General features: G+C 51.9%; 1 long non-coding RNA gene across 3 annotated transcripts; it reads left to right on the top strand.

Annotated features, from left to right (window-relative positions):
• The first annotated feature begins 7,146 nt into the window (after positions 1-7,146).
• On the top strand, positions 7,147-12,825 carry LOC110339603. Of its 3 annotated transcripts, XR_002381654.2 has the most exons (7): positions 7,147-7,595; positions 7,702-7,836; positions 8,169-8,239; positions 10,003-10,119; positions 11,250-11,310; positions 12,394-12,612; positions 12,700-12,825. It is a non-coding gene; the product is annotated as an uncharacterized LOC110339603 (long non-coding RNA). The 3 variants fall into 3 exon arrangements; XR_005871369.1 differs by having other exon boundaries at positions 7,147-7,836; XR_005871370.1 differs by lacking the exons at positions 10,003-10,119; positions 11,250-11,310 and having other exon boundaries at positions 7,147-7,836.
• Positions 12,826-13,153: the final 328 nt, after the last annotated feature.

Raw genomic sequence — 13,153 nt, 5'->3', positions numbered from 1 at the left:
GCTGTGACTGAGGTTGGTGTAGACATGGAGGCTGTGCTGGTCCCGGCTGTGTCTGAGGTTGGTGTAGACACGGAGGCTGTGCTGGTCCCGGCTGTGTCTGAGGTTGGTGTAGACATGGAGGCTGTGCTGGTCCCGGCTGTGTCTGAGGTTGGTGTAGACATGGAGGCTGTGCTGGTCCCGGCTGTGTCTGAGGTTGGTGTGGAGTCAGAGGCTGTGCTGGTCCCGGCTGTGTCTGAGGTTGGTGTAGACACGGAGGCTGTGCTGGTCCCGGCTGTGACTGAGGTTGGTGTAGACACGGAGGCTGTGCTGGTCCCGACTGTGTTTGTCCCGGCTGTGTCTGAGGTTGGTGTAGACACGGAGGCTGTGCTGGTCCTGGCTGTGTCTGAGGATGGTGTAGACACAGAGGCTGTGTTTGTCCCGGCTGTGATTGAGGTTGGTGTAGACACGGAGGCTGTGCTGGTCCCGGCTGTGTCTGAGGTTGGTGTAGACACGGAGGCTGTGCTGGTCCTGGCTGTGTCTGAGGTTGGTGTAGACACGGAGGCTGTGCTGGTCCCGGCTGTGTCTGAGGTTGGTGTAGACACGGAGGCTGTGCTGGTCCCGGCTGTGTCTGAGGTTGGTGTAGACACAGAGGCTGTGCTGGTCCTGGCTGTGTCTGAGGTTGGTGTAGACACGGAGGCTATGTTTGTCCCATCTGTGTCTGAGGTTGGTGTAGACACGGAGGCTGTGCTGGTCCCGGCTGTGTCTGAGGTTGGTGTAGACACGGAGGCTGTGCTGGTCCCGGCTGTGTCTGAGGTTGGTGTAGACACGGAGGCTGTGCTGGTCCTGGCTGTGTCTGAGGTTGGTGTAGACACGGAGGCTATGTTTGTCCCATCTGTGTCTGAGGTTGGTGTAGACACGGAGGCTGTGCTGGTCCCGGCTGTGTCTGAGGTTGGTGTAGACATGGAGGCTGTGCTGGTCCCGGCTGTGTCTGAGGTTGGTGTAGACACGGAGGCTGTGCTGGTCCCGGCTATGTCTGAGGTTGGTGTAGACACGGAGGCTGTGTTTGTCCCGGCTGTGTCTGAGGTTGGTGTAGACATGGAGGCTGTGCTGGTTCCGGCTGTGTCTGAGGTTGGTGTAGACACAGAGGCTGTGCTGGTCCCGGCTGTGATTGAGGTTGGTGTAGACACGGAGGCTGTGCTGGTCCCGGCTGTGTCTGAGGTTGGTGTAGACTCGGAGGCTGTGCTGGTCCCGGCTGTGTCTGAGGTTGGTGTAGACTCGGAGGCTGTGCTGGTCCCGGCTGTGTCTGAGGTTGGTGTAGACACAGAGGCTGTGCTGGTCCTGGCTGTGTTTGAGGTAGGTGTAGACATGGAGGCTGTGGTGGTCTCAGTGGTTTTCATCGTTGTTGCAGAGTTCAAGGTTGTGCTGGAGATAATGCTGCTATTTACTGTGGTATAAGAGAAGGTTTTTTTCTATATGTAATCATTCATGAACACATTTTGCTTCTTGCTTTGTGAAGTTCATCCCAGGGTGATTTTATTCAGTGCTCATGGCTGCTCTATGGACACAGTTAATAATAATTATCTAATGAAGAATGAGAAATATTCATGTTTGCCTGGTGCCTGTGGAGGGCAGAAGAGTGTCTTGGGTCCCCTAATACTGGAATTACAGATGGTTGTTGGCTGCCGTGCACATTCTGGGAATGGAACCTGGGCTCTGTGGGAGAGCAGCCAGTGCTCCAAACTACTAAAACATCTCTCCAGCCCCATAAAAAATCCAATTTTTATAAAAAATATCATAAATGAATTATAGGAGTTGCACCTTAATGGTGTTTGCCTAACATGGGCAAAACCATGTATGTGAACCTCAACACGATTGTACACACACACACACACACAAGACAGAGTTTTACCAGGTAACTGGGTAAAAGTTATATGTGTGCAAATAAATATGTAGCATATTCTGTTGCTGTTATAAGATATCTCAAGGAGGGCAATCTGCAGAGAGGAAGGATTTTATTCACAATCCCAGGTTATGATCCCTCCTTGCAAGGCAGCCAAGGATGACCCCAGTAGACGTGGCTTGGGAAAGACGTGGATTTGACTGGGAACGTTTATTGAAGCGTAAAAATAAAATAAATGAATCAAAAATTCTAACTTGGACGTGGGCTTGGAGAGATGGCTCAGTGGTTAAGCAACATTTGCTGCTTTCAGTGGACCCAGGTTTGGTTCCCAGCACACAGGTCAGGCAGATCACAGCTTCCTCTAACTCCCGTACCCGGGAATCCAGTGCCCCGCCCTCCTCTCCTCCTCACCGTATGCATGTGCTGCATGGATATGCGTGTAGGCGAAATGCCCACACAGAAAAGGTAAATTGCAGCTGGCTTGATTTGGGTTCAAAGTGATAAGTTCCCCCAGGAATCCCACTCCCCTCTTCTACGGAGGCAGACCAGATGTCAGAACTGTGGCATGATGTAAAAGTTAAGTCAGCGTCTCACTCTGTATCAGACTGTCTTCAGACTCATGGTCCTCCTGCCTCAGCCTCCTGTGCGCTGGGACAACAGCCCCCAGGCCTAAAAGCACTGTCCTGGGGGTTTCTCAGACACTACAGTAGCCTGGCTTTCATTGTCATACCTGAAGCTTCCCGGGAGTCCAGCGGAGACCAAACACCCACTGGGGTCTCTTGCATTCTGCTCTTTTGTAGAACCCAGAAAGTTTTTCCCACCTGCTCGGAGACAGGGCTTCCTTCTCCACCTTCTCACAGAGAGAGCCTTGAATTTTATGATCACTGTTGTCTTTGTAATTAATTTGCCAATGAGTTAGTTACTATCTTCTGACCATGTCTCATTTTCAGACAGGGTCTTGCTATGTAGTCCTGACTGGCTGCTGAGACCTCAGGCGCAAGGAACCACACCCAGCTCTACTTGTTTGATTTGCTTCTTCTTCTTTGTGTGTGTGTGTGTGTGTGTGTGTGTGTGTGTGTGTGTGTGCACGCGCGTGTGTGAGCGCTGAGTTTCAAACCCAGGGCCTCCTATATGCCTATGCAAGCACTTTACCCATGAGCTACACTGTAGCGTCCTTCCTCATTCTATCCTGTGTTATTTCAAGATAGGGTCTCACCACATTGACCAGGCTACTGCTGAATGCGCTCAACAGCCCAGAAAAGCCTTTCCAGCTTCCCACCCCAGCCCCACCAGTAGCTGGAATTACAGGCCTGGCCACCGCCCCCAGCTTGGCATCTGGAGCCTGTTCTTGCTCTGAGGATGACTTAGGCTAATGTGGAATCAGACTTACAGACAGAAGGGAAATTCAATGTTGAGAATATGAAAAACTGACATTAAAAAAAAAAGCAAAAACAGTCATCTCAGGGCTAGACACATGGCTCAGCAGTTAAGAGCACTGGCTGTTCTTCCAGAGGTCCCGGTTTGGTTCCCTGTGCCCACGTGGCAGCTCACGGCTGCCTACAACTCCAGCTCCAGGGGTTCGGATACCCTCACCCAGAATATATACAGACAAAACACTAGCCCACATTACACAGATAAATACTTAAACAGTCAACTGTTCTTACTATTTTTTTGCTTGTTTGATTTTTTGAAACAGGGTTTCTCTGTATTGTTTTGGAGGCTGTCCTGGAACTGGCTCTGTAGACCAGGCTGGCCTCAAACTCACAGAGATCCGCCTACCTCTGCCTCCGGAGCGCTGGGACTAAAGGTGTGTGCCACCAAAGCCCAGCCTGTTCTTTTTTTTTTTTTTTTTTTTTGTTCTTTTTTTTGTTTGTTTGTTTTACAAGACAGGGTTTCTCTGTATTGTTTTGGAGGCTGTCAGTCCAGCCCGGCCTCGAACTCACAGAGATCCACCTGCCTCTGCCTCCCGAGTGCTGGGACTAAAGGCGTGCGCCACCAACGCCCGACAGCCCGGCCTGTTCTTACTATTTAACACTGACGCACACCACACAGGTTATACCCCCTTCACAGACACGCAAACCGAGGCACAGGGAACCCAGTCCTCCACGGTGTGGTTACAGGAGCTGTGACTCTGGCTGTGTGCAGTGTGAGACCAGAGCCCACAGTGTAGCCGCCAGCTCCTGGGTGACGGCACACAGTTCCCCTGAAGAGATGAAGTGATGGGTCTCTCCTCTGGGGGAGAACCGGAGCTTGTCACAGCCTCTCCCACCTCCTCAGAGGCTCCCAGGATCCACGTTTAGACAAAACCACTCACCGTCTCCTAAAAGCAGGAGCTGCATAAGCAGCCAGCACCAGAAACTGCTTCCCCTTGGTGTCTTCATCTGCCTCCCTGTGGCTGGCCGGAGAAGATACCTGGGTCCCAAATGTGGCCCAAGTTCTAGAAAGTTCTTGAGGAGGGAGAGATGAAGACGAGCTCCCAGGAGTCCTGTTCTTCTAAGGCCTTTGTTCCTGGGGAGGGGGTGCCTGAGCTGTTAAGTTTCCTCGGCCCTAGTTGTCTGTCTTTTTTCTCATCACTGCTGCGACCTTTATAGATTCCTGTGGGCCAGGGAGAGGCTGGGCCTCTCCTGACAGACTGCCAACCGTGAGCACCTAAGGAAACAGTACCGAGCCGGGGAAGGCAGCGGCCCAAGGGTCAAGGGGACAGGACAAAGAAAGAGTGACAGGATCACCCTGGGCTGGGTTGAAACGGGAAGAGAAAAAGGGAGTTCGAGAGCGTCAGAGAGAAGGGACCCCACCCCTGAAGCAGGGATGGGGTCAGAAACCTGTTCTAGCTCAAGGTTTTGCTTCCTGGTCAACAGATTCCGTGGTTTGGCTTGAGCCCAGAGGAAGCCCCAAGGATCTCAGCTGTAGGGTTAGGACCCTATTGTCACCAAATGAACACACGGGACTCCTGGGTCACAGGTGTGGGGTGGACGGAGGAAGAGACAGACGTCGGGTAGAGAGCCCTTCCTTGGGTCCTATCTCCGTCCGTTTTCTGCTGCCTTGGCTTGGCTTCTGTTGCTGTGACAAAAACACTCTGATCAAATCAACCTGGGGAGGAGGAGACTGATGTATTTGGCTTTCATTTCCAGGTCGCAGCCCCCATTGAGGAAAGTCAGACGTAGGGGCTCAAACAGGAGCTTGGAGCAGAAGCCTGGAGAAAGGCTGCCTTCCTGCCTCGCTCTCCGGCCCCCTTGCCAGCCCACGCTCAGCTCTCTTGTACAGGGAAAGCCCACCTGCCTAGGGACGCTGCTGCCCACAGTGGGCCGGACCCTCCTGCATCAATTACTAATCACGATGATTTCCTACAGACCTGCCCGCAGGCCAGTGTGTTCTAGGCAATTTCTCCGTCCAGACATCTCTCAGATGATGCTAGGCTGTGTCAAGTTGACAATTACAGTCAGTCAGGACAGTGGTGATGCTGGATACTTTATTTTAAAAAAAAAAAGTTGGTTTAGCTCATGCTTTGGGAGGTGCAAAGTCCAAGACTGGACAGCCCATCTGCTTGCCTGAGGTGAAGGCTCTGTTGCAACACGGTGGATCAGGTCACCGCAGAAGCCCGTGTGAGCGGAATAGATCACACGGTGAGACACGAAAGTTTTGTAGGAATACACTAGGCTCTCTCCAGAGCAAGAAAGGCCACCCCCATCATGAGAAAGGCATTGACCCCCCCAAAAAAACACCAGTTATACCTCCCCCTAGGTCCCACCTCTTGACTCTCAACCGTGGGCTCTCCCCTCCCTCCATTGAAGCTTTCCCACATAGGATCGATCCTTCCAGCATGCTGTTTCCAAACAAGGCTTCTCTCAGCAGTATAGGCCCCACCTTGGAAGACCGAGTGTAACGGAAGGAGACTTAGTCTGAAGACCTAGTCTAGTGGAAGAAGGCTTAGACAGTCTTGGGTTCTCTGGGAGTGTGGAGTTTGATCTGGACGCTTGGACGTTGCCGGCAGAGAGTATGCTCACACGGTCAGCTAGGTGGGTGTGACAGGGTTAGATCCAGATCCAAAATGAGCAGAGGGTTTGGGGAGCATGGGGGGAGGGGCACCCTGTGCCACTGGTCCGTCATCTTGACCTGCCCTTCACCCTCCTGTGAGAGCGGAGGTGCTTTCGTGCGAGGGGACACATCCCCGATAGTCTGCGTGCAGGTGAGCGGAGGATCTCCGTGGATGAGACCTGCGGTGAGGGAGCTGGCCCTGAACTGGAGGCTCAGAGACAGGGAGGGGAGTGGAAGGCAGGGGAAGGCCTTGGTGGGCTGCTCCTGAGACTAAGGCAAGAGCCAGCCTTCGGGTGACAAGTGAGGTTCCTGCAACTCTCCAGCTGAAAACCTGGTGGCTCTCCAATTGCCAGCCCAATCCAGACTATGCCGGCAGGAAGGATCTCAGACGCGAATCCAGAGTCTGTGGTTCCAGCAGCCTTCCGAAAGCTGTGCCCTGTGTGCTGATCAGAGCCTGAAAGTGACTAATCTGTGCTCACAACCGGGAACTTGGAACACCTCGATAATTCTCTCGTGACTCATCTCCCAGGTCACACCCGAATGCCGTAAGCGCGTTCGTTCTGCCTTTTGAGATCTGTGAGTGCGTTTGCTTCCTGAGACAGGGGGTGGGGATGGGGGTGATTGCTCCGTACCCCAGGTTGGCCTCCAACTACAGGACCCCCCTCCCCCAAACCCCGCCTTATCGTCCCTGTGCTAGGTGTGTACCACCCATCACACCCGGCAACTTTCTCGCCTTGTCTGTGTCTGTGTGGTGCTTGGGGGTAGAACCCTGCGCCTTCTGCATGTCACCGTAGGGCTCTACATCACCATGGCGCTCCCCCCCCGCTTAAATTCTGCTTTATTGTTTTTCCTAGCTTAGGAGCCATCAGCCAAACATTGTCACACAAATACATGAAGATGGAAGGAAAGCTGAGGGGTACAACCTGAGCACGTGGCCCCGGAAAAAGCCAGGACACAGGAGGCAGGGGCAGAAGGATACAGGGTTCAAAACCAGCCTCGACTACATAGTGAGTTCAGAGCCAACCACACACATTTGGAACCCGTTTACTTTATGGCCTACATTTAACGTTTCTAACCTCGAAAGTCTTCATAGACTTGGACCTGCTTTATTTCGTGTTTGTCTGCACTGAAGATTTCTTTCTTTCTTTTTTGTTTTTTTTCGAGACAGGGTTTCTCTGTGGCTTTGGAGGCTGTCCTGGAACTCGCTCTGTAAACCAGGCTGGCCTGGAACTCACAGAGATTCACCTGCCTCTGCCTCCCGAGTGCTGGGATTAAAGGCGTGTGCCACCAACGCCCGGCTGCACTGTAGATTTCTGACACTGTGTGGGTTTCTCTTAGAGTGTCGCCCGTGGATGCTATCTGAAGGCCGAGCTAAAGGAATGACCTGCCCCAGAGAAGGTGGATAATTTTTCCAAGCACACACAGGCATGGCTGTTTGAGGATTCTTTAAATTGGGTTATGAAACTGAGGTCTTAGCCGGGTGGTGGTGGCGCACGCCTTTAATCCCAGCACTTGGGAGGCAGAGGCAGGTGGATATCTGTGAGTTCCAGGCCAGCCTGATCTACAGAGCTACACAGAGAAACCCTGACTTGGGAAAAAAAATGACTGAGGTCTTTTCAAGTGCATGACTCCAGCTGGAAGTCACCTTAAATACTGTTGAGCTTACTGTTGGCTTCTCAAGGTATGTATGTGTTTCTTACCCTTCCCTGTACCATGCCTAGAGGCAGGTGATTTTACTTGCATTTCCTTCTAGGAAGGATGAGTGTCATTTTAGTTTGTGTTCTCAGGAAGGGTTCCTGATTTAAATGAGGGACTACCGGACAGGCCACCTGGACTGGTCCCATCAGGGCAGAAATACCTTGGGCTCAAATTCCATGGCTGCTTCTTACTTCCTGGATCTTCAGTTTCCTACGTCAACTGAGGTGGGTTTTTGCTTTTCTAGGGTCATGTCACATAGCCCGGGCTGCCGGCAAACCTTTGTCCATCTGGTTGCAGCCCCCCCAAGTGCTGGCTTTGTAGGTGTGAACCACCGTGGTTGGCTAAGGTTTATTTTGTGTATGATTGCTCTATCTGTATGATACCTTTGTGCCAGAAGAGGGCGCCAGATCTCATTACAGGTGATTGTGAGCCACCATGCGGTTGCTGGGAATTGAACTCAGGACCTCTGTAAGAGCAGCCAGTGCTCTCTTAACCACTGAGACATCTCTCCAGCCCCTGACTTCTCTCTTTCTCTCTCTCTTTTTTTTTAATTTAGCACTGTTCACTCTCCTGTCAACTCAACAACTCCCTGAAGAAGATTTGCTGGCCCATCTCTTCTCCTTCTGGGTATGTTCAGTGAGGACCCCTGGTCCGTTACTGAGTGTTGCAATTTCATTCTGTTGCTGTGATAAGACACTCCCATCAAAAGCAACTTAGACCAGGCGTTGGTGGCACACGCCTTTAATCCTAGCACTCTGGAGGCAGAGTCAGGCGGAGCTCTGTGAGTTCGAGGCCAGCCTGGTCTACAAGAGTGAGTTCCAGGACAGCCTCCAAAGCCACAGAGAAACCCTGTCTCAAAAGCAAACAAACAAACAAAAGCAACTTAGACAGGAAAGGGCTCATGCCGTTTACGGTTCCTGGTAACAGCCCATCACCAAAGGAAGTTGAGGCAGCGATCGGAAGGTAGGTCTGTGCTGTGTTGTTCAATTTTGAAGGAAACTGAGTCTCACAGTTCTAGAGCTGCCATGGACCCCTAAAGCTCAGCCCTGTTCTGTTGTAAATTTATTTAAACTTCACTGTAGAGCCTGAAAGATGGCTCAGTGGGCAAAGGTGCCTGCCGTCTAGCCTGACAACGTGAGGGAATTTACTTCTCCAAGTTTTCCTCTGACCTCCATGTGCCCATGAGGCGGGACGCCTCCTGCAGTCAATCAATAAATAAATGTAATAAAATTAAAAAATGAATTCTAGGCTGGGTATTCATGGTGCACACCTTTAATCCCAGCACTTGGGAGGCAGAGGAAGGTGGATTTCTCTGGGTTTGAGGCCAGCCTGGTCTACAGAGTGAGTTCCAGGACAGGTTCCAAAGCAATAGAGAAAACTTGTCTCAAGAAACCACTAAAGGGCTGGAGAGATGGCTCTGAGGTTAAGAGCACTGGCTGCTCTTACAGAGGACCTGAGTTCAATTCCCAGCAACCACATAGTAGCTCACAACCATCTGTAATGAGATCTGGTGCCCTCTTATGGCCTGCAGGGATATGTGCAGGCAAAACACTGTATACATAATAAATAAATCTTAAAAAAGAAAGATTTATTAAAAAAAGAAACCACTAAAATAAATAAATAAATCTATTTAAATGTCACCAAAACCCCGCTGTTTGGATACTAGAATGGTGATTTTCTTTTTCCAGTGAGAAGCCCCTTAGACCTTCTGGTATAGTTTCTACTGATGCAGGACTTGACCTTGGTAGGCCAGAGATTTGTTCCTGAGTTCTTTGGTGACTTGGGCTAGGACCAAAGTCATAATCCACCCCGCTGACATGTCTCAGTATCTGACAGTACTAGGAAGGGTTCCCCTGTTTCCACATAGGCTCACTCTCCATGCAGAAACTCGGTCCCACAACAGCCTTGGAAACTAAAACCAGAGTAATGAGGGACAGGGGTGAAAATATCCAGCTGTTTGTTTGAGGGGGATTGCTCATTGACACTGGCTCTCTTAAATGGCCTGTCTTTGGGAGAGGCAGTCGCTTGGTAGATGGACTGTCTGGTCGTTGTCGTTTGAGTATAACTGGCCCCATAAGCTCACAGGGAACGGCACTATTAGGAGGTGTGGCTTTGCTGGAGTAGGTATGGCCTTGTTGGAGGAGGCGTGTCACCGTGGAGGAGGGCTTTGAGGTCTCCTACGCTCAAGCTACGCCTAGTGGCACAGTTCACTTCCTGTTGCCTGGGGATCAAGATGTAGGACTCTCAGCTCCTTCTCCAGCACCGTGTCTGCCTGCGGGCCGCCATGTTCCACCCTGATGATGGTGGACTAAACCTCTGAAACTGTGAGTCAGCCCCAAGAAAATGTTTTCCTTGAAAAGAGTTGCTGTGGTCATGGTGTCCATTCACAGTCACAGGAACCCTAAGTGAGACACTGGTCCTCCTGATGCATGGATGAGGAGGTCAACGCTGCCGCCACATAGACAATGCTCAGGCGAGAGGCATTTGGAGCTGCTGAGATCGCGCAGGTGTGTGTGTGTGTGTGTGTGTGTGTGTGTGTGTGTGTGTGTGTGTGGTCCCTTCCAGGATCATGGAAATGGAATCGGTGGTGATCACATCAGGTGCTCTAGTTCCTGTGGAAGACGCTGCCATTGCCCAGGGTTGCTAGTGGAAGTGGGCTGGAAGCCAACATGAACACAGAACCTGCAGAAGAGGAACCGACAGTCTCAGAAGTGGTGGTGGGGGAGCCCTAAGGTGGTTTCAGGAAGCGTGCTGGGGACCTCGTTGGCACAGACTTTGTGGTGGAGGGTGTGACAGTCTGGGAGGCTGAAATGGGTGCGGTGGTGGTCTCAGAGAGCGTGGTGGAAGCGCAGCGTGTGCCGACATCGTCGTGGAGATTGTGGGAGGCAAGGGTACTGTGACGGCAAGCTAGGTGACCGTGGGTGAGCTTGGGTCATTTCAGAGCTCGAGGGAAGGAAGGATCCCTGGTGTGTTGGGAGGGTTAGGCCAGTATCCGTGGATGCACAGCACCGACAATGGGTAGCTTTGGTGTGTTTGGCTTGGCTGTGGGAGAGAAATCTGGGCTAGCCCACCTGTGATTAGGGCAGAAACTGACCTAGTAGATCTCATGCTGGGAGAAGGGAATCCAGAATCACAGCAGCTGTTTCCACAGAAGAGATCCAAGCCCACCCACAGGGAGGAGCCTCAGGGGAAGGGAGGGCTGCTGCAGACAAATTGACGTGGTGCCTAGGCTCTGCCCTCTGGGTCTTAGGCACCCCAAGCTCCAGAAGTGACCCTTAGGAGGCACAAGGACACAGGCATGCGGAAAAGGAGGTATTCCCCTCAGACCTGCTCATTACGGAGTTATGCTTCCTGTGGGTCCAGCCCGGAGCTCATTAAAGGACTTCCCTGTGGTTTCAGAGTAATAATTAGTGAGGAGAGACTGGAGCCCCAGGGGAGCTGTGCTCAGCTGGATCCAAGGCTCTAAGGGGGAAATAATTATCATTATTAGCATCCAGATGGGATGACTCCAGTTCAGAGGCTGGGGCTCAGCTGGTCAGCATACTGGCAGCCCAGGGTCACTCACTGTGTGCGGACGGCTCTGCTAAGTCGCATCTGCCCAGGCAACCAGAAACCACACACCCTTTCCTTCTTCCAGGAGACCCTGCTTGACACAGGCTTCACCAGAGAGTTACGTCTGGGTCCCTCTGGCCCCCCAGGTATCCTTTTTCTGAAGCCCAGCTGCCAACTGCTCCCAGCAGAGCCTGTCCCCTCCATGGGACATCTAGAGAGACTGTCTGTCCAGAAGCAGCTCAGATAGTTCAGGACCATCAATGTCAGGGCTGTGATTCTGACCTTGGGGGGGGGGAGGCTTCCTAATGCCTAGAGATGTGGGAAAGAAAAGTGGCCAGATAATGACCCTGTTGTGGAGTCTGGCTGGAAGGCCTGTGGCACACTGAGTGTCTAGTCAGCCACCTTTCTTCAGGATCAGTGGACATCAAGGCTATGTGGGTGATGGGCTGGTTCCGTGGTACTTAACGGTTTTGGCATCTTAACAGAGAGACATAGCAGCTTGTAAATGCTGGTTTAATTACCCAGGTTATTTAATCTGCATAGCACTTTTGCCTACATAGCACTTCTGTCTGCACAGCACTTCCTGTGGTGACTCTTGCGGAAGTCTTTTAGCATTCCTCATTTCTGTCTCAGGCAGGCACCTCGTCATATACGTCTTTATATCAACAAACTGTAGATGTTGGGTGCTTAGAAATGCTGCTTCTGGGGCTGGAGAGACGGCTCAACAGTTAAGAGCTAGCAGTGCTCTTACAGAGTCCTGAGTTTGGTTCTCAACACCCATACTGGGCGGTTCACAACCTCCTGTAATAACTCCAAGGCCAGGAGAATCTGCTGCCCTCTTCTGGCCTCTGAGGGTAACTGCATATGCACACACACACACACACACACACACACACACATACACACACACACACACACACAGAGTCTTAAAAAAAACTTTCTTATCAACACTGAATTCCCCACCCCTCTCCCTTTGTCACTGTGCGCAGATAAAGCTACGATGAATTGAACTGAGCTTCTACCTAATCCCAGAAATGACCATTTTAGAAACAATAGAAATTCTGTCTCCTCTCTCTGGCCCTTCAAAGAACTCCTGTCCTGCCCTCCAACCTCTCCTGTCCAGGGTCACCCACCAAGGTCGCGGGACCAGGGACTCAGTTCTTCCCCCCTGAGAGTCCAAGGAGTCTGGAGTCATCTGTACCTTACAAATGCATCCCGCTTTATTACAGACGTCCAGCAGAGGGCGCACCGCCCCGTCGATACCAGGTTAAAGGATGGAATAAATTGGAAAGGAGCCCCAAAGCGCACCGAGATTACCTGCTATAAGGCTGGAAAGTCAGAGCACGGTGGGAGAGTGAGGACAGGGGGCGCGCTGGGGGAGAAGACGCTGATTCTGCAAGAGGAAATCGGCGCCGACTTTTGGTGAAAGATGCGGGAATAATTGCGGAGTGAGTGCATCACCAGGGAAGGTCGGGGGCGAGGCGGGTGGGCAAGGCTGCAGGCCAACATAAACCCCGCTCTCTGTGTGTACCCAGCCCTCAAACAGAAAACCCGCCGCAGACATCCAGGACAACCAAGGGAGTCACAACGAGGCGGGGAAGAACCACGGAGAAGGAGGAGTTGTTTTGTGATCTTTGCAGGGTTGGGTGTGTGCGGGGGGGGGTCTCTCTCTCTCTGTCTCTGTCTCTGTCTCTCTCTGTCTCTCTCTCTCTCCAGGCAATGGAGAGGATGGGAAAGAAAACACTCCGGTCTTCCTTTATTCATGAGTCCTTTTTTTTTATTAAAAAAATAAGATCTAGTATTCTGGGAATTCAGAAGAGTGTGCGGCGGGGTGGTAGACAGAATTACGATAAATTAGTTTTTAAACCTGAGCCCCTGCCTCCATCCCTCGAGCCTCCCAGGGTCCTCTTCACTCTTCCAAGGCGCCTACGCCTCACATAGCCACGCCTCTCAGAACTCAGAGTCCTGTACCGGCCCCGCCCCCTGCCC

Source organism: Mesocricetus auratus, unplaced genomic scaffold (assembly GCF_017639785.1).
Source record: "Mesocricetus auratus isolate SY011 unplaced genomic scaffold, BCM_Maur_2.0 Super-Scaffold_100027, whole genome shotgun sequence".
NCBI lineage: Eukaryota > Metazoa > Chordata > Mammalia > Rodentia > Cricetidae > Mesocricetus > Mesocricetus auratus.
Note: the sequence above shows the minus strand (reverse complement) of the source record. Positions and strands in the feature narration are given on the sequence as shown.